Genomic DNA, 20,502 nt, shown 5'->3' on the forward strand with positions numbered 1-20,502 from the left:
TGATATTAATTGTTTTCACCATCTTTATCCTAGATCGTGCATTAAAAATTGCATCCATCATCAGTCTGTCACCGAAGTGCTGCTGAAATGCATTCAGAGTTATGTTTGTGAGATGGGCAGCTATATAAATGTGAGGAATAAGTAAACAAACAAACATTAGTAAAGGAAAATACTTGTAGCTCAGGATTCAAATGAGGGGTCTTTGGTGTTCTCTGAGCTTGCTTGTTTTCTTGCAGACATTTCATTACCCTAACTAGGTAATAGCATCAGTGCTAGTGAGTAACACTGATGATCTTACCTAGTTAGGGTAATGGAACATCTGCGAGAAAATAAGCAAGCTCAGAGAGCACCAAGGCCCCCACACAAACAAGCATTTTTATTTTGTGTTCCTTTCCTAGCAAATTGAATACTATGCAAAAGTATTCCAGCGGTGGGCTGCTGGGGGTTCGCAGGGGTTCGGGAGAACCTCTAACTAAGATTCTGTGCAATTCAAAGAACACCCAAATCCCACTCCTGGCTGCCCCTCCCACCCCTTCCTTCCCCTCCCAGGAGTCCCCACACGGCGTCTTTTGGATTCAGGTAAGTGCAGGGCATATGTGGAGGCTTGAGGACGACGAAAAATGGGCCTACCAGAAGTTTGGGAAGGCCAGAAATGGGCCGTTTTCACCTTCCCAGAGGCTTGAGAAAAACCTTCAGAGCCCAGTGTTAAGTAATTAAGCTCCCCGTTGGGAAAGCGAGTATGCAGAGAAGCGTAATGAGAGTGATATGGAATAACACACACAAACCAGCATACAGAGACACTGAATAGTATAAAAATATAGTAGTTTACTATGTAGAAATATAGAAGTATTCAGAGTCCGGTTAACAGTCCAAGTCATACATGGTTCAGTAATTCAGTTATCAAAATAGTCAGTCTAACACACAAAATATAGCTAAACAGTAGCAAACCACAATACCACAGTATACACCGATCAGCTTCTAACAAAACAGAGAGCTAACAGCCATTCTGGCTCCCTCTTATGGCTGCTTCAGGTAATAAACCAATTACATCTCTTAAGCATTTAAAGTAACAATAAAGTAATCATAGCTTATATACATTGCCAAGCCAAGCCTAGGGTTACATCCCTAACACCCAGGAAGGCAAAAAAAAAATACCCACACGCACACGCTGTGGTGCAGGAGGCTGACTAGGCCATGCCCACCATGGCCGTGCCCACCCAGCAACCTGGCAGAGGATCCCTTGCTAAAAAAATTTGAAGGCACCCCCAACTAAAACTAAATGAACCCAGCATCCTAGAATTTATAAGTAGATACATAGCACATTTAAGTGAGACCTGAAATTATGCTAAGCTGATCATAATCATAATAATGTTGTGTTTTGTTTTTCAATAAACAATACAATACTTTGTTATGCAGTTCTCTGGGAAGCCTATATATGTTGCATGATAATGTCTGGAGATAATATCACCAATACACTTACAAAGAGTTATAAGAACTATAGAGGTGTAGATAATGGCTACAAAAGTATCCCACCAAAATAAATGCCAGGTGCTTGATTCCCATAGTGACCATTGTGGCCATTATACTTTTAAGCCCAGTGAACACACCTTTAAAGCTATTGGCAAAGGGCTCCTAAGAAAACCATCATATTGAACAATCATTATACATAAGCACACATTGACTCATTGTGGCATTATAAACCATTTTCCCAGCAGCAATCCCCAATTAATGGGAATTGGTGGATAATTACTATGGTGGATAATTGCCATTTACACATGCTTAGTCTGTTTAGACAGGTACAATGGGGACTATTCAAGAGGTGTTAAAACAGGTTTACTAGATAGTGAAATCTCTATTTATAAAGTACACCTTTTGCAAGCAATGCAGATGGGGTAATTATTGCATCATGAACTTGCACATTATTTTTTAAAATGATATTTGTTAATGTCAGCCTTATTATCAGAGTGAGTTGTCCCTCATTTTCCAGGAGAATTCAACAGATACTACTGGAAAAAGACCATTCAGTTCTCCAAAACATTTCTGTTGATGTAATATTTTAAGAAAATGGTACAGAATCTAGTGTCTCCAATGTAGTTATTTAAGAGAAAGACTTTTCAAGAAGAGCTTACATTCTGGTGAAATAATAAAGTGCTGGAAATGGAAAATGGAAATGGAAATGAAAAATGAAAAAGTGGGCTTGTCAACATTAAGAGAGATGTCTTCCAGGGTGACTCATTATCACTCTTATTATTGGTTATTGCTTTGATCCCAATTTCAGTGATTTTGAGGGCAACAAATCTTGGCTACCAAACAGCAGAAAATACAAAAAAAAAAAAAAATCCTCACATAAATTCAGATGGATCATCTGAAGCTTTATGGAAAATTAGAAATCAAAATCCAGTCCCTGACAATACTTTTACAATTTTTAACATAGATATAGCAATGGAGTTTGGCCTACAGAAATGTGTTACATATCAATGAATAGGGATAGAATTGATGTTAAAGTTTGTCTGACAAGGTAAAAAAAACATGAATCAAACTAAAAATGTTACAAGTCAACATAAATAAGGCGGCAGGCGGTGGGTGGGTGGACTACCGGATTGGGAGCTATATTACCAGGCCCTAGTGCTCACATGGGTGAAAGAGTGGATAAATTTGAAGAACAAAAGCATATTGACACTAGAAGGACACGATTTAAAATTGGGGTGGCATGCATTTCTGTGGTATGGAAAAAGTAAAATACATAGATACCTCCAAAGGCACTACATCAGGAATGCTCTGTTTTCAGTGTGAGAAAAAAATCAAACAGAAACATTACATGAAAATACTGGTATGGCTATCCACAATGGAAGTGTTAATACATCCAAATCCTCTTGAACTAGAAAAAATTGTGAGGTATACAAATATCCTAAATGAACAAGGGGACTTAAAATCAAGACAGAAACTAAATATCAAGGAATTGATTTGGACTGGTGGCCATATATACAAATGAGATACAAGAAAGATGTAGAAATATATGGATTCTATAAAGAACCCCTAGAACTGCATTCAGTTTTGGGCACCACGATGTAGAAAAGATGTGGAGACTCTAGAAAGAGTGCAGAGAAGAGCAACAAAGATGATTAGGGGACTGGAGACTAAAACATATGAAGAACGGTTGCAGGAACTGGGTATGTCTAGTTTAGTGAAAAGAAGGACTAGGGGAGACATGAAAGCAGTGTTCCAATATCTCAGGGGTTGCCACAAAGAAGAGGGAGTCAAACTATTCTCCAAGGCACCTGAGGGTAGAACAAGAAGCAATGGGTGGAAACTAATCAAGGAGAGAAGCTTAGAACTGAGGAGAAATTTCCTGACAGTTAGAACAATTAATCAGTGGAACAGCTTGCCTCCAGAAGTTGTGAATGCCCCAACGCTGGGAGTTTTTAAGAAGATGTTGGATAGCCATTTGTCTGGAACGGTATAGGGTTTCCTGCCTAGGCAGGGGGTTGGACTAGAAGACCTCCAATGTCCCTTCCAACTCTGCTATTGTATTGAATTTGTATTGTATTGTAATTAGATCAGATATTTCTGGGGAAAGATGATAAATTAATAAAGAAAATATATAGCTACTTATTGAATTTTAAAATGGAAGAAGATGTATGTAAAAGAAACTATAATAGTATGGGCTAAACATTTTGGATATACTATAGAATTAGACAATTTGCAACAACTATGAGAAAGAAACTACAAACAAACAGTGTCGACAACATATAAAAAAACCTTTACAAAATGTTCTACAGATGACATTTGACACCAGTAAGAATGGCAAAGATGTTCCAAAATGTATTGCCAAAGTGCTGAAAATATAAACAGATACGGGTTCCTATTACCATATGTGGTGGACCATTGGTGAAAAAAATATTGGTTAAAGATAAAATGGTGGTAAGAAGAAATAACAACACAACAAATAGATCTAACACCAGAATAATTCTTACTTGATATATTATCGGAAAAATATGATAAAGAATTACATATTCTTGTATTTATATTATGTGTATGTAATATGTAAAATAATTACATATTACATACACATGATATTACATGTGATAACGGCAGCGAAAATTATGTATGCACAAAATTGAAAAATCAATATATCCATTGATGAAAATATAATAAAGAAAACATTAGACTGTGCAAAAAGGGATATGTTAACGATGAAAATTAAGGATAAAGAGGAAAGAGGTACTATTTAACTTGGGACCTATAGCACAAGTTAGTAATTTATAATTAAGGGTGGTTAATAAAATAAATGCAATAAATGCAAATAAATGCAAATATATATATGAGCATTAATACCATAAGCAATATTACCACTAGATTATATTTGATGATAGCTTAAATTGTATGGGGCTATTAGAAGGAAATATTATAGTGTAAGTATTATGAGAAAAATGGTTATAATTATGGTGTGCATAAACTTATGTGTATTCCAAAGAGAGTTGATACAGACGGCATACTGCCATTGCAGAAATGGAAATGTTATGTATAGAAACTAATCAAGGAGAGAAACAACTTGGAACTGAGGAGAAACTTCCTGACAGTTAGAACAATTAATCAGTGGAACAGCTTGCCTCCAGAAGTTGTGAATGCCCCGACACTGGAAGTCTTTAAGAAGATGTTGGATAGCCATTTGTCTGAAACGGTATAGGCAAGGGGTTGGACTAGAAGACCTCCAAGGTCCCTTCCAACTCTGCTATTGTATTGTATAAAAAAGGAAAATGTATAATAAAAATATTTTTTTTAAAAAAAGAAATGTGTTACATAGCAATGAATAGCGATAGAATCACAAATAGTAGTGGAATTGAAATGCCAAGTGGCCAAATAATCAGGAATCATTTGGATGAAGGCTACAACTATCTGGATACTGTACAGTTTGATAACATCAAGCATGGACTGGTTCAAAAATTGATTAGTAAAGAATACATCCAAAGAATGAGAAAATAAACTAATAGCAATAGCCCTTAGAACTTACATACGACTTCATGGTGGTTTAAAGAACTCTCTAAACAGTTTACAGACTCAGCATATTGCCCACAACAATCTGAGTCCTCGCTAAAGGCAAAATTGACTGGTGGAAAAACAATGAAAGACATCAATAACTTGGTTACACCTGTGATGTGAAGAATTGCTAGGATTATTAAATGGATGCAAGCTGAATTGGACAGTTTTGACTAACAAAGAAGAAAACTTTATAATACCAGTCCATAAAGGGGAAATTTTCAAATATAATATATTTTTGTCTTGTCTATGGTTATTGTTCTTTCAGTAATCCTACAGGGACTCACCCTGATTGCCCCACCATCGCAGGATGTAAGCAGTGGTGATTTTGTCAATACCAGTGGTGTTCAAGTGACACTCCAATTGTTTGTGGATTGCAACAAAGAGGCCTATCACTACTGGTACTACCTTTGCTTTCTTTTGCCATAATTGTTCTATTTGCAGGTCTTTGTATTTTGTTTGTCTCTCTAGTTCTTTCTCTTCTCTTCTCTTCTCCTGTCTCCAGGTACTGTCACATCCTCTATTCAGACTTTTTTTCTTTCTTTCTTATTACATTGACAATTGTTAAGTCTGGGGTGTTATGTGGCAGCTGCTTGTCTATTTCATTTTTAAAGTCACTTTGGCTTCTCCATATTCTAGTATTATGTCTATTTTGTGGTCCTCCCAATTTTTGCTTGCAGGAAAATAGTATTTATTGAAAATATCCAATGTACCATTGTTGCTAGTTTGTCATTCTGTTGTTTGCATGTGCTCAATCAGTCATTTTCTTGCAGCAGCTAACCAGGTGGTCTACTGTTTCTTCAGCTTCTTTGCAGACAGTGTTTGCTATCTATTGCCTAATTCTGGTTTGTATATTTTTGTTCTTAAGGTTTGATCTTGTGCAACCAAAATGTGCCCTCTGCCTCTTTTGCCACTTCCTGTTCTTAGCCATTGTAGGTCTTCTTGTTGTCTGGTTGCCTGCTATCTTTTTTATGCAATGGCCATGTAATATTTTCCCACTGTCTCTTTTTTATTCTTCATTTGGCCAGAGGGCAAGCATGATGAAGTGAGGGTAAGAAAGTGCTTTACCATTGCTTTTTTTCTGATACGCTCTTTAACTTCCCAGTCTCACCAATGGATCTGGGATTTCCTGGGAGTTCCCTACCCATGATCTTACCATGCCTTTTGTTTTGTTTTGTTTGAGATCAACTAAGAGCAGCTAGATGCTGCCATCTGCTGTGATGTGTGCTTATTTACCAATTTCTCATAGGTTACCATTAAAGACCCTTAAAGAAAGTATTTTAAAGCACGTTTCTGTAGCTTTGAATGGCATTAAGTGCAAGGTTTTATAAATTGGATTTCCGCCCAGGTTTTAAAATATCATAGTCAGTTGTGGAGATTAACAACATGTTTTATTCAGTTTCTTTTCTCTGTATTTAGCTTTTTGGAGCAAAAAAAGTATACCATTCAAGAAGAAAGTGGAGGTAGTGGAAAATATGGACAAATTCCAGAGTTTGCAGAAGTATCATTCAAAGAGGAGAAGTAGCAGTAGTAGCACCAGCACCATCAGCAATGGGAAGAGACAGGGCAGAATGCTGTTACAAAACAAATGCTTTCTACAGTTTTGGGGGGAGGATGTCACTCAGTAGAAAAATAAACGGACCTCTGCATGAGGAGTCTTTTAAATCTTAATTACTGGATATGCAACATTCATAGCAAATTCAAAATTCATGGGAGAAAATCTCAGATGTTGGTCAACTAGGACTCAGCATGATCATTGGTGGATCTATGCAGATATTTTTTGGGGGAGGGTTGTTTGTTAAGGTTTTGATTGAACCCTCCCAAAATTAAAGTGACAGAATTGAATGATATCCTGCTTGTCCTTGTTGAACCTAATAACTAGTACCTAGAAGCCATTATTAGTGAAGCCAATGTTGCTAGTCCTTAACCATACAGCTGTAATTGAGACCAGAATAACAACTGTAAGTCATTGCAGTTGAAAGTTGATGCATCATGATTTTTTTAAAACTTTTTTTGCTGTCATTGGGGGGGGGATCAATTTTCCCCAATGGGTGTTTTTTGCCAGAAACTGAAAGTAAACACCAGCAAACAAAAAAAAAGGTCACAAATTGTGGTCTTGTGCCTGCAGGACTCTGCAAAGTTCCATAAATATGAACTAGTTGCCAAGCACATATAATAATAATAATAATAATAATAATAATAATAATAATAATAATAATAATAATAATAATAATAAAAAAAAATATTTATTTCTTAGCCGCACCCTCTCCCGAAGGACTCGGGGCAGCGTACAATAAAACATAGGAAATAAATATATAGACAAACATACATATAACAAAAACATATACCAAGACATATACAAGGAGGAGGTGAGCTGATAAATAAAAACAATTAAAAACACAATGTTTAAGAACCCCTAAATAATTAAATACAATTAAAATACCCCAAATAAAAAACCCGTCAGGAGCAATATAGTTGGATCAAAGTTGAGCCAGGCCAGCTACTTGAAATAGGTGGGTCTTGAGCTTTACACGAAAGGAGCGGAGGTCAGAGGTATTCCTAATATCCGGGGGGAGGTCATTCCAGAGTGCTGGGCCCGCCACAGAGAAGGCTCTACTCCTATGCGCCGCCCCCCGGCACTGCCTGGTGGACGGCACCTGGAGGAGACCCTCCCTGTGCGAGCGGATTGGTCGCAGGGATGTATGATCATGTAATTGTAGGGGAATATTCTGTCGAATGTGTCACAAATTGTTTTGGGAAAGTCGGTCATAAGTTCGAACAGCTGTTAAGAGACTGGTCTTAAGTTGGGGACTACCTGCATCATCCTGTCTTTTCTCTTTGTTGAGATGGAGCAACATATCTCCACATGGTAAATCATTTAATTAAGTGTCTTATAGATCATTTGAATACTTAAAGTAGTTGTATTGCTGATCACTGAAGATTCTTGCGAGCCTTGCAAGGCAGTCCAGACAAGAAACACAATCAGGAATCTCACTCCATCTTTATTGTAAGTTTATACTAACAGAACTTTGCAAGATTGAAAGTACTGTCCCCTCACTTTTACTCTCCCCAAAATTAAACAAAGTCCCCTCTGAAATGCCTTTGTTCCCCGCTCCTTCTTTTGGCTCAGACCATTGTTTAGCTCTGGTTCTACATCCTATCCTAAGGTCATTTCCACCTACTATTACAAGAAGACAGTAAACGGATGTGATCTCAAGAGTGGGTCCAATTATATGGGCTAGAGATGGTCCATACCATCTCTAATCCATACAACTGGATGATTTTACGTCATGGAACTCCTTCATATATGTTAAATATAATGGAAGATATCCCAATTATATTTTCAATATTTTCATTGTAATCACACTTATCACCTCCATTCAGTCAAGTTTACTACCAAGTGTATGTGTATACTATGCGCCTGTCTATCTGTCGACACCTGCCCGTCTAACTATCTACTATCTATCTGAACAATCACGTTGTAAAGAAAAAAAATAGTCAAGCACTTCCAATTTGCAAAAAGTTTGCATTTGGAATCGACTAAGTACTAAATAGATGCTGTTGTTATAAATAATGTACCTTTGCCATTCTTGTCATGTTCTTGTTTTACAGCTTGCATTTTAGCAATTTTCTGTAGTTTTCATTTTGAATGTTATATGAATCCATTGATTTATATTATTGCATCTCATATCAGATGTTTTTTATATAGAAAGTAAATTAATTTTTGTTGTAAAGAAAGGAAAGACTGGATTATGACAACTGTTGGTTGGGCTGTTTGTTGTCTTGAACCTGGAGAAACTGGTTTCATTTTTTCTTTAGAAATAAATAAGGTACATAATCAAATGTGATGTCAGAAAGGTAGCATCCCATACTACACGAGTGTCAAACTCGCCGCGTCACGTTGTCATCATCTGATGTTTCATGACATTTTTCCCATTTGGGGTTCTGGGGCGGGTTTGGCCTGCATGTGATGTATCTGGCCTGTGGGACACCAGTTTGACACCCCTGTCATACTACTTCTACTTCTCCGCTGCCTCAGCTGCCTCTAAATTTGAGGGAAATACAAAGCAAGAAAATTGTTGTTAGTGACATGGAAAGTTGCTAGTAATGTGGCAGGATATCAGAGATATGGAATAATAGGGTCTAATTTCCTCTTTGCAGCCATGAACTATACTCATAGACAATAAGGAAAATGATCTTGTTAGAGGTATACAAGAGGCAAGGAGAAAAAATAACAATGACAACAATGTATATGTTGCCTAATTCCCAGTGACTTTTAAGTGCACAACAGACAGAAAATATATGGAATAGGTTCAAACAGATACCCCCTAATTCATAGGAGTATAAGAAGGGGAAAGAGATAAAGTTCAATCGGATTTGCAATACTATAATATTATATTAATTTTCAATAAAATTTGCTTAACCTTCCTGGTTGGGCCTATCCATTTATCTAATTATGGAATAATGATATCTAGGAGAAAAATGCATATGAAATGACAGTTAAACTGTGTATCATATTTATATGGTAATTAAAAAGCTTCATGGATAGTTTTTACGTATCTACTGTCACATTTGTCTGTAATTGTTTAAACTGTTTAGCAATTAAATTTCCAATAGCTAAAAATCTTAAGGGGGAGAAATTTAGGCTTAAGGAATGAAGATAATATGCTGTAGTTTTCTATGACCCACTAAATGGACCATAAACATACTTTGTCTTCTGCAAGTTACATTATTCTAATATGTATTTTTGCTTTTATACATGGTTGGTACCATTCTTCCTAAATGAGAAACTGACAGCTTAATTATGTTTGATTGATGTGGTTATTTGGGGTGAGCTTCTACAGAATGAACACCATTGTATAAATATTTGTCTCAGTATTTCATCAGTTCTTAAGAAGAGAATACAGAGGAAGTGGAATGCAAAGGAAAAAGCTGAGGTGCATCTACTGTATGGTTTCTTCCATACATTTCAATGGACTTTTATGAGAATATGAATGTATGAGTCTTTATCATGTAATGTAAAATTTTCCAAAACATGAGACGATCTAAAATACAGGAGGAGATGCTGGTGGGCATGAAAATTTCCCCATCTGCCTGGTTGTTGATGGAAATCTTTATCTTCAATAATCTGAAATGGGACCAACAGCACATATTACAAAAGTATAACCATATTCAAAATAAGAACATTATCAAGGTATGTCTACAAAGATTCTCAGTCTCCCAGGTCATGGTTGTCCCAAAGATGCTTTTTCAAGAGGCAGCTGGACTTTCTGGTAAAAAAGAGAATCCAGTTACAACTTGCAAAAGCACCTTTGGGACTATCAAGATTTGTGTTAAAATTATACTTTTTTTTTTAAGCACACTGAAAACAAAATGTATGAAATCGTCTTCCAGATCTTGATGCTAAATGTGAAAACAAGCTGAGAATAGAATTTGATTGTGCATCCACGTACCATGAGTGGGAATAAACATCTATGTAGCAATGTTATTCCAATATATACAATAAAGATACTTCTGCTTTATGGAAGACTTATGTAGAGCTTCACATATGAGGTAAACCACTGATGTGTCACACAGTATTTCCCATTTATTTATTGTCCATTATTAATATCTTGTGAAATCTTATTTCTGTTCAGACCTTTAAGGAAATGTAGGTATGCTGGGAAACATCCAGAAGCAGGTACAAATCTTCATTAAATCATCTTAGAATACAAATTGTTGACTCAGGACATCAGTCGTGATTTAAAAGAATTAAATTCAGATTGCTTTATATCTGATATGGATAGAGAGATACAACTTATTTAATAGATTTATGTAGCCACCTGATTTATCTAGCCCCATGAGACACATTTGATTTTCAATGGCTAACAAGAAACACAAGAGCAAAACAACTATTAAAAAGTATTATAACCTATGCACATGGAGCAAGCACAACAATATAATTCCAGCAACAAAATGAGTCCACCCAATATTCAAGCCCACTGCTCAAGGTAAGACCCATATCTTTAAGGTAAAGGTAAAGGTTCCCCTCTCACATATGTTATAGTCATTATTGACTCCAGGAGCAGTGCTCATTTCCATTTCAAAGAGAGCCAGTGCTGTCCAAAGACGTCTCTATGGTCATGTGGCTGGCATGACTAAACACCGAAGGCACATGGAATGCTGTTACCTTCCCCACAAAGCGGTCCATATTTTTCTATTTGCATTTTTATGTGCTTTCGAAGAAGCTGGGACAAGTAATAGGAGCTCACTCTGTTATGCGGCACTAGAGATTCAAACCGCAAACTGCCGACCTTTCTGAACGACAAGCTCAGCGTCTTAGCCACTGAGTCACCACATTTCTTATCTTTAGTGCCTTGTAAAAGGCTGGGAAAGGCAGAGCTATCTGATGTGTGTGTGTGTGCGCGCGCCCGCGCGCGTGCATGCACACACACACAGAGATCTGTACTTATGCATACTATATTGAACACAAGGCTGCGCAGAATTCTGTCCTCAATATTAATGCGTGTCTGAAGATTTTGCAAAATTTTGGGGCAGCTTGAGCACAAATTGTAAAACTAATTCAGCAGAATCATACCGAATTTTTTCCTGGTATCAAGAAATTCATCCTCCCTAATTATTTTAATATACCATGGAGAAAAATCTGGAGACTTGTCACATCTGGAACAGACAGGAGAGATTTTAATGAAAGGATGGAAATGTTTGAAATAATTTTGAGTATTGGTTTTTTTTATTTAAGGGAGTTGTTTCACGTTTTTTCCCCCTGTCCAATTTACCGTATTTTTCGGAGTATAAGACGCACCTTTTTTCTCAAAAAAAGAGGCTGAAAATCTGGGTGCATCTTATGCACTGAATATAGCATGTTTTGCTTCACCAAAAGGGCCATGCATGGCCTTAAGGAAGCTTTCAGAGAGCTCCTGGGGGCTGGGGAGGGCAGAAATGAGCAAAAAACAGGCTGTTTTTGCCCCCCAGCCCCCAGCAGCACTCTATAATCCTCCATAAGGCTATGCATGCAGTTTTTTTTTGACAAAAAACAAAAAATGTTTTTGCTCATTTTTGGCTCCCCGACATCCCCTCCCCCTGGAGCACTCTGCAAGTCCCCCCCCCAGGCTATTCAAGCCTTTTTTGGGGGGGGAAACAGGCCCATTTTTGTGAAAAACGGGCCGTTTTGGGGAGGTTTGCAGAGTGCAAAAACTTTTTTTTCCTTTTGGAAAGCTCTTTAACTGATTGATGAGAATTAGATTGATCAAGTGCTGTGCCAGCAGAAACACCTACCTATCTACTGTATTTCTCTCTCTATTTCTCTCTCTATATCCCTCTACCTACCTACACACTCTCTCTCTCCCTACCTACTATATTTTTTCTCTCTCTCTATTTCTCTCTCTCTCCCTTTATCTACCTACCTACCTAACTACTCTCTCTCTCCCTATCTATCTACTGTATTTCTCTCTCTCTCTCTTTCTCTCTCTATCCCTTTACCTACCTACCTACCTAACTACTCTTTCTCTCTCCCTACCTATGTACTGTATTTCTCTCTCTCTCTCTCTCTCTCTCTCTCTTTATCTACCTACCTACACACACTCTCTCTCTCTCCCTACCTACCTACTGTATTTCTCTTTCTTTCTCTCACTCTCTATCCCTCTATCTATCTATCTAATTTCTTTTATTTGCCTCTTCAAAACCTTGGTGCATCTTATACTCTGGTGCATCTTATACTCCAAAAATACGGTACATGATTCAAATGGTCCCCCAAGAAACCAAGCAATTTTCTAGAAAAGAAAAATATGGCATGGCTTGACCTTAACATGTAACTAAATACTGTTCACTGACATTATGCCACAACTATTATGCCTCTTATATATTCTTTTGCCTTTAATCCCAGTGAGTAATAAGGGAACAGAATACTAACCAAACAATACATTCTAAGTAGCACATATAATTTACACCAGCTTGTTTGCTTTTATGTTTGGTTAGGATGCTTCCGAATAATTTAGGCAATAGAAATGTAATCAGTATTGACTACAGTTTAAAGGGGAAAGGCTACTTGGTATCTGAGCAACGATAAATAAGTATTAGTTAAACTAACTGCTTAAATTTTAAGTTGTTTTCAAATGAATGCTTTTTATCACCGCAACTGAATAGAAAGCAAAATTGGATTCTTGTTCACTTTCTAACACTGCCTTAATTCTCCCCAAAACCAAACCAAAAAGAGGTTAAAATGCAATTGAAATCAGAGATGTTCATTTTGGGATTAACGGGCAAACAGTTGCAAAAAAATCTCATGGAATTTTGTTGGAATATATGATGACATTGAGACTTTTATGTGCAGAATAATACAAAGAATTGACACAACCCACAATGGACGGCGAAGTTGATGAGTTGATGGAGATGGCAAAAATGTCAACTGGTTGGAAAAAATCTTTGAACCTTTTGTGTGAAACCCCAAAATTATGACATATGGATTTGATGGTTAGAAAAAAGATACATACCACAATAAATGAAAGTTTTGGTGTAAATTTAGAATAAGAGTTTAATGTAAATTAATACATGTATCTACTGTAAAAAGATGCTGTCGGAAGTCTTTTATTTATTTATTTATTTATTTATTTATTTATTTATTTATTTATTTATTTTTCTTTCTGCACTTTTGGCTTTGCTTTCCTTTTCATTGTTTGCTTTTCTTTTCCTTTTCCTTTAATTATTTGTGTCTGTGTTAGTTTACTTCTTTGAAAATATAATAAAATCATTTTAAAAACAAAGCAAAAAGGAAATGGTGATAGTGATAGCAATGTCAATTGAACATATAAGAAATATAAACAAATTGTGAATTTTCACTAAGCACATTTTTCTATTAATATTCATTTATAGTTTAGCAAGCAGATGAGACAAAAAAAAATACAGAAAAGCAAGATTGAGATGAGAATTGATATTTCTGATAAGTACGTATTATTGTAACCCTCTTCCCCAATCCCAAAATCTTCTATTGAACATTTTGTAATTTTTAGAAAGTCAATTGTTTTCAAATAAAAGGTAGTTGTAGTGCTGTAAATGTTGTATTGAACAATATTGATATGCTGCTTCAAAAATCCTATTAATGTGATGAATTTTGATGTTCTAAACACCCCCTGGGTTTGACTTCAAGCAAGCATGGGAAGGACTGAAATCCTGTCCACCATAGAGAAGGTTTTTTCAGGAAATAAAAGGAACATTTCTATTCTAGAATGCACCAATTTCAGTTGTAGCTGTGTCCCAAAGTAAGAGGGAGCAGTAGAAAAAGAAAGGAGATAGAGGCAAAATCTGAGAATCTAAATATGGAATAGAAGCTGTTTTACATTCCTTAGATCAGGAAGCTAGTTTCTGTGGGTTGATACAACCTCACACAGATTCTCATCCTTGCCCCAGAGCAGATACCATTGTCACAATGTCATTCTTTAATAAAGTTAATCTCTCTTCACCTTTTCCTGCCATGTATCAAAAGTTGCCCCTTTTTACTTGTGTTGACTCAAGTAATACTGTCCAGTCTTCCCTGTGACCTTAATTTCATTATTGGCAAACATCTGCACTTCAATTGGCTGCAGTAGACTATGAGAAGAGTATTATTTGCTCTCTGATCCTTAGTCAATTGTCTCTGCTTATAGGATCATTTCTTTTTTCTTTCTTTTCTTACAAGTTCTCCCAGGAGATAATGAAAGGCTGGCCTTTAAAAAAAAAAAAACAAATTCAGTGATGGACCACTAATATTATTTTCTCTCTTTTTTAAAGTCAGGCAAAATCAACACCTGAGTTCTGTCATTTTCCTGTCCTGGCCTAAATTCCAAATTTAAAACTCTGCTCTTTAGTTTTTATAGCTATAGCTTCAATTTCACTGTCATTTTCAGCTATCAGAGTAGTTCATTAGCAAAGTAGCAGTGGTGGGATGCTGCCTGGTCGGACCAGTTCAGGCCAGTGAATGCTGACTGGGTCCGCCCACCTGCCCGTGCTCTACCCTACCCATTTATAACTAACTTTCTGGCTTGTTCCCCCCCACCCCCTTCCCACATGGCTCAGCTGTGTTCTTTGCTGTACTCACTGGAGCTGCCTGAGTTTATTAGCTACATGATTGAAGCTCCATTTCTGCCCTGAAAAGGCCCATGTGAGCTCACAACCAGCAAACCGGTTGTTAAGATAAGTGCAGCCCACCTTTGCATGGCAGCGTCTTTGATATATCTTCTGCCAATTTGAAAGCTATGCTCGTTTTCCAGCCAACCTGCCCTATATTTTCATGTATATAGATTATATAAATAAGGGGAGAGTATACAGTTTTCTACATATCCCACAGCTTTGACAAAATCAAAGGTAAGTAAGTAAGTGAGTAAATCTTTATTACGTTCAAAGACCAGCAATACACATTAGTTTTTACAAAATGTTAAAAAGTACTGACATTAAGATATAATTAAGAAGTATTGACATTAAGAGTGGAAAATAACATACATGTTCTCAGATTGTTCGGGTCTCTCCCTGGTTTACCTGGGTGCAACACTGTTAAGTATAGGAGTAAATACAATGGTCCAAAGATTGTTAGAGATATGTCCAGATAATTGGTACAAGATGACAACTGTACTTCTGTAGCCAATTTTTTTCTTATGGACATTGCAGCAGCACAGAACTTTGCCACTGCATACGTGGTAACCGGGTTAGTGTCCTGGAGGAGAAAGCCTAGATAAAAATTGTCTGCCCTCCCTCCCTGGCAATCTCTCTAATAAGGGGAGAATATGTGCAGACCTACAAGCTCTGTATAGCTTGCAGTGTAATAGAACATGTGAATTATCTTCCACTTCTCCTTTACCACATATATAAACCTGTTCTGCTATAGGTGTTCTCTTATACCTGCCCTGGAGGAGTGCTGAAGGAAGAATGTTAAATCTGGCTCTGAAGAAAACTATTCTTTGTTTTGGGAAGATCGGGTCATTTAGATATCTTGCCGATTCCCACAAATCAAAGGGCTTTTTCTAATCAGTGAAACACATACTGGGAATATTTTGGGGGCATTCTTTTACCTTCTCAATTATCCAGCATGCAATATCTCTTATTCCTTGGCCTATGCTGAAGACACATTGACCCGCTTTTCCATGAAGGGTTTTAATCTGCAATGAATGATCCTAAGCTTTTTTGCTAGCATGAGATATTAATTTATTATTATATACTCTATTAAATCTCCTTTCTTTGGTACCGGTGTGTAGATTGACCTCTTCCAGTCTGTTGGTCACTCTATCATTCTCCAGTTTTGCTGAAATAACTTGGCTAGGACGTTTACTGATTCTTTTTCTGTTGCTTGCCATGTTTCTGCAGATATTTCATTAATTTTGTAGAATTGCATTCAGAACTTCAAAAGGATTCCTGATGTTCTCCTTGAAAATGGTAGGTATACTCTAGGTGATATCATGGGAACTGATTGGCTTTCTTTTGCTGCTTCAGCTTAACTTGGAATTTACATATGAATAGTTAATGGTCTGTTCCACAGTCAGTTGGCCACATCTTGTCTTTTATAATGTGCTCGTCCAGTCCAAATCCTTCTACCAATAATGCAGTCTATTTTATTTCTGTCTATTCCATCTAGTGATATTCATGTAGATAGGTGTTATTTCAATTGTTTGAAGGCCACGTTAGCAATAAAGAAATCCTGGCAAGAACTGTTAAGTCATTCTCCTGTTTGAATTTGGTTTCCTTGTCATAGACCTCAACTCTCTATTCAGTATGATTATAAAATGCAATTTCATTAAATTACAGTTACCATGAACAAAAAAGACTTGCATGCCATTTTTTTTTCAACTGAAATGATCCAACATGCCAAAACAAAACATGTTCTCTGATGAGCAAGTCTGAAATTCACCATCAGTTGCAAAACATGCCATTGTTCAAAAAACTGTATTAAAAAATCAGATGTTTGGAGAAATAGCACAAAAAACCCCGTGTTTAGGAAAAAAGTGCATTAAAATGTTATACAGTACAGTGTTGTTATTGGATAGAAAAAGTGCATATTAGGCATTAGAAATATAAATATAAAAATGCATGTATATTATATGTGTTTATTAATATATTAAGTTTTTGTTATATATATATATATATATATATATATATATATATATATATATATATATATATATATATATATATATATATATATATATATATATATATATATATATATATATATATATATATATATATATATATGTTTTCGTAGATTTTCACGGGTGTAGGTATGCTGGTTTTGTTGTATTCGGGTCTTTTCCCGTGTAAGGTTGAGATTGTCTTTGCAACGTTTCGGCAGGATCTCACCTGCCATCTTCAAGCTGTGGGCTTAAAATGTGATCGGAGCTGCCGTCTTTCTGTAAGTCTTGGTGGGAGGGGATGGGGTGCTGGTTTTGTTTCAGTAAGTGGAATGATTGTGTGGTTGTATCATGATTGGTAGATTGGTGCTGATTGGTGCAGGCTGTGTGTGCATTGTTGTTTTGTATTATAACGGCTTGCGTGGTGGGTGGTGTTCATTTGTTGGCTAGGGCTGGTTTCCAGATGTTTGGTAGGCGGGAGGTATCATCACGTTTGTTCATGCTGTGGGGGTGTTTCTCTATTTCGATGGCTTCCATGATTATTCTCTTGTGGAGGTGTTCTGTTTTGGAGATTAACCTGGCTCCTTCAAAGTTGATTTCATGTCCTGTAGCTTTAAGGTGCTGGAAAAGGGAAGAAGTTTTTTTCTTTTTTTCTTACTGCGTTTTTGTGTTCTGTGATGCGTGCATTTATTCTCCTGTTTATAATATTATAATTAGTACATCCATGTTACGGTAACTAACATATTAGTACAATATAGAAATACATTAATATATTAAATATGGAAATGTATGTATATTAATTCAATACAAGAATTGAAGGACTTGCATTTTTAGAAAAGAATTTATAGCAAAATTGGATTAATACTTTAATGCAAGAATTTGAGGCTGGCACTATTTTATGTCTTTCAGACAAGCAGCAAAGCCTGTTTTGTCCAATAAAGCTTTGAGATGCAGAAGATTGATCTACTTTTAAGGTCATTCCTTTTTATCTTAATACAATGCACTGAGTTTTTACCAGAGTTGAGCTTTATCATTGTTGAATTTCATTTACATATTACCTCAAACGAAGGAAGAACTGAGAAATGCATTACATAATTAAATAATACATGTGTCATACAATCCTTCAGTATAATTTTTTGAATCCGCTCAAAAAAGAAATACTATTTGGTTCAATGAAACATGGGTACATATATAGGACTGCAACGCTAAAATATGTACTTTAATTGTGTCACGTAATCTCGGTAAAACCTAAATTTGCATCACAGTGTTTTAAAGAGGTAGTTTTATGCACGAGAAGTGTCAATACTACTTTATAATGCCTTGATAAGGCCACACTTGGAATACTGCATCCAGTTTTGGTCGCCACAATGTAAAAAACAATGTGGAGACTCTAGAAAGAGTGCAGAGAAGAGCAACAAACATGATTAGGGGACTGGAAGCCAAAACATAAAGAATGATTACTGGAATTGAGTATGTCTAGTTTAATGAAAAGAAGGACTAGGGGTAACATGATAGCAGTGTTACAATATCTCAGGGCTGTCACAAAGAAGAGAGAATCAAACTAGTCTCCAAAGCACCTTAGGGCAGGACAAGAAGCAATGGGTGGAAACTAATCAAGGAGAGAAGCAACGTAGAACAAAGGAGAAATTTCCTGACAGTTAGGGCAAATAATCAATGGAACAACTTGCCTCTAAAACTTGTGAATGCTCCAACACTGGAAGTTTTAAAGAAGATTTTGGATACGATTTGTCTGAACGGGTGTAGGGTTTCCTGCCTAAGCAGGAGGTTGGACTAGTAGACCTCCAAGGTCCCTTCCAACTCTGTTATTCTGTTCTGTTCTGTAATCAAAATTAAAATATTCTTTCAACATTCAATATTTTAATTGATGAACTCTCAGTTCATTGACATTAAAAAATATCACTCTAGTTTCTCCAAAAGAATCAAACAGAAAGATTGAAAGGTCTTGAAATATATCAAATTGAAATACATTATCTAATTCTAATGAATTCACGTAAAAACTTTATATTTAAATAATTGTCTGTCCAGCACTGCTTTTCCTTCTAAAATAAGGTTTATATTTTTAATGATGAGCATCATTTTTGGTTTCTCTGACAAGGCTAGGGTACTTTAAGGATTGTGTATATAAAGCGGCATTGAAACTGCTATATATTATATCATTTATCTGCATATGGCAGAGCCATCTGGAAGGAAAGAACCATCTTTCTAAGGTAGTCCAAGAAACTTACTCCAAATTCTTTCTCCATCTGATTGTGATATGGGCATTTTTTTTGCTACAAGTGTTGTAATGTAACATTGCACTAATGATTTACTCCATAAGATAATTCTTACAAAAAACTATACACAATGCTCCTTATACTGATTCTAGCCAGAAATGAACAGTTGATGTTTATGCATATTATAATGTCACAGTAAGAAGCTGAAATATAAAAGACAGTAATTGGCAGCTTCACCTATTAAATATTGGTTATGGAATGCTGTTATTCTATGTGCTATATAAAAAAAATGGTATTGGTGCTAAAGGAAACAATGCCTGGAAAATAGTCTCAGTTTACCTGGAAACTAAATTATGGACTTAGGGAAACTTCTCATTGCAGCCTAAGCTGCTTGTCTTCCAGCTGTTTCTTCAACTACCTTTATTAAATTTCAAGAGTACAAAGGGTGGGCCCCAGGACCATGTTGATGTTCAGAATGGACTACTGTTCTTCGCCCTTCACATTCATGCAGGGAAAGCGTGGACTTTGTGTACCTCAGACCAGTGGTAGGTTCCTACCAGTCCGCACTGGTCCGCCTGTACCGGTAGCGGAAATCGGGCGTACATTTCCGGTAGGTAGAGCGGGAAGCCCCCATACCGATATGGTTCCTCCCCTGGCCTGCCCCCCTTGCTCTCCCCGCCCACCCGGTCACCGCTTGCTTGCTCTCTTGCCCCGCATGTCCACACCATGCTTACCCTGCCCACCCACTTCCATTGCTAGAGTGGAGGACTCGGCTGTTGGAAGAAGCCCCACGTTTCATTATCTTTGAAAGCTGCCTCATTTGCAATGGGGTGGGGGAAGAAATCCAATGGTTAGACGAAGGAGAAGGCCATCCCTAGCAGAAGCTCAGCCTTCTCCTCCCTCTAACCCATGGATTTCTCCCCATACCACTGAAAATGATGCAGCTGTCAAAGAGAATGAAACTTCTTCAAACAGCTGAGGGATGAACAGGAGTGGAGGACTCGGAAGCAGTGAAGGAGGCAGGGAATTGCATTGAAAGCCTTTTGAAAGCCCTCTCAAGAGCCACTGCACTTGCCGTTCCTCTGACACTCGCCAAGCCTTCTCCCACTGCAGACATGAGGATCGTGGAGGAAAAAGCTTTT

Source organism: Natrix helvetica (assembly GCF_964273705.1).
Source record: "Natrix helvetica genome assembly, chromosome: 3".
NCBI classification, from domain to species: Eukaryota; Metazoa; Chordata; class Lepidosauria; order Squamata; family Natricidae; genus Natrix; species Natrix helvetica.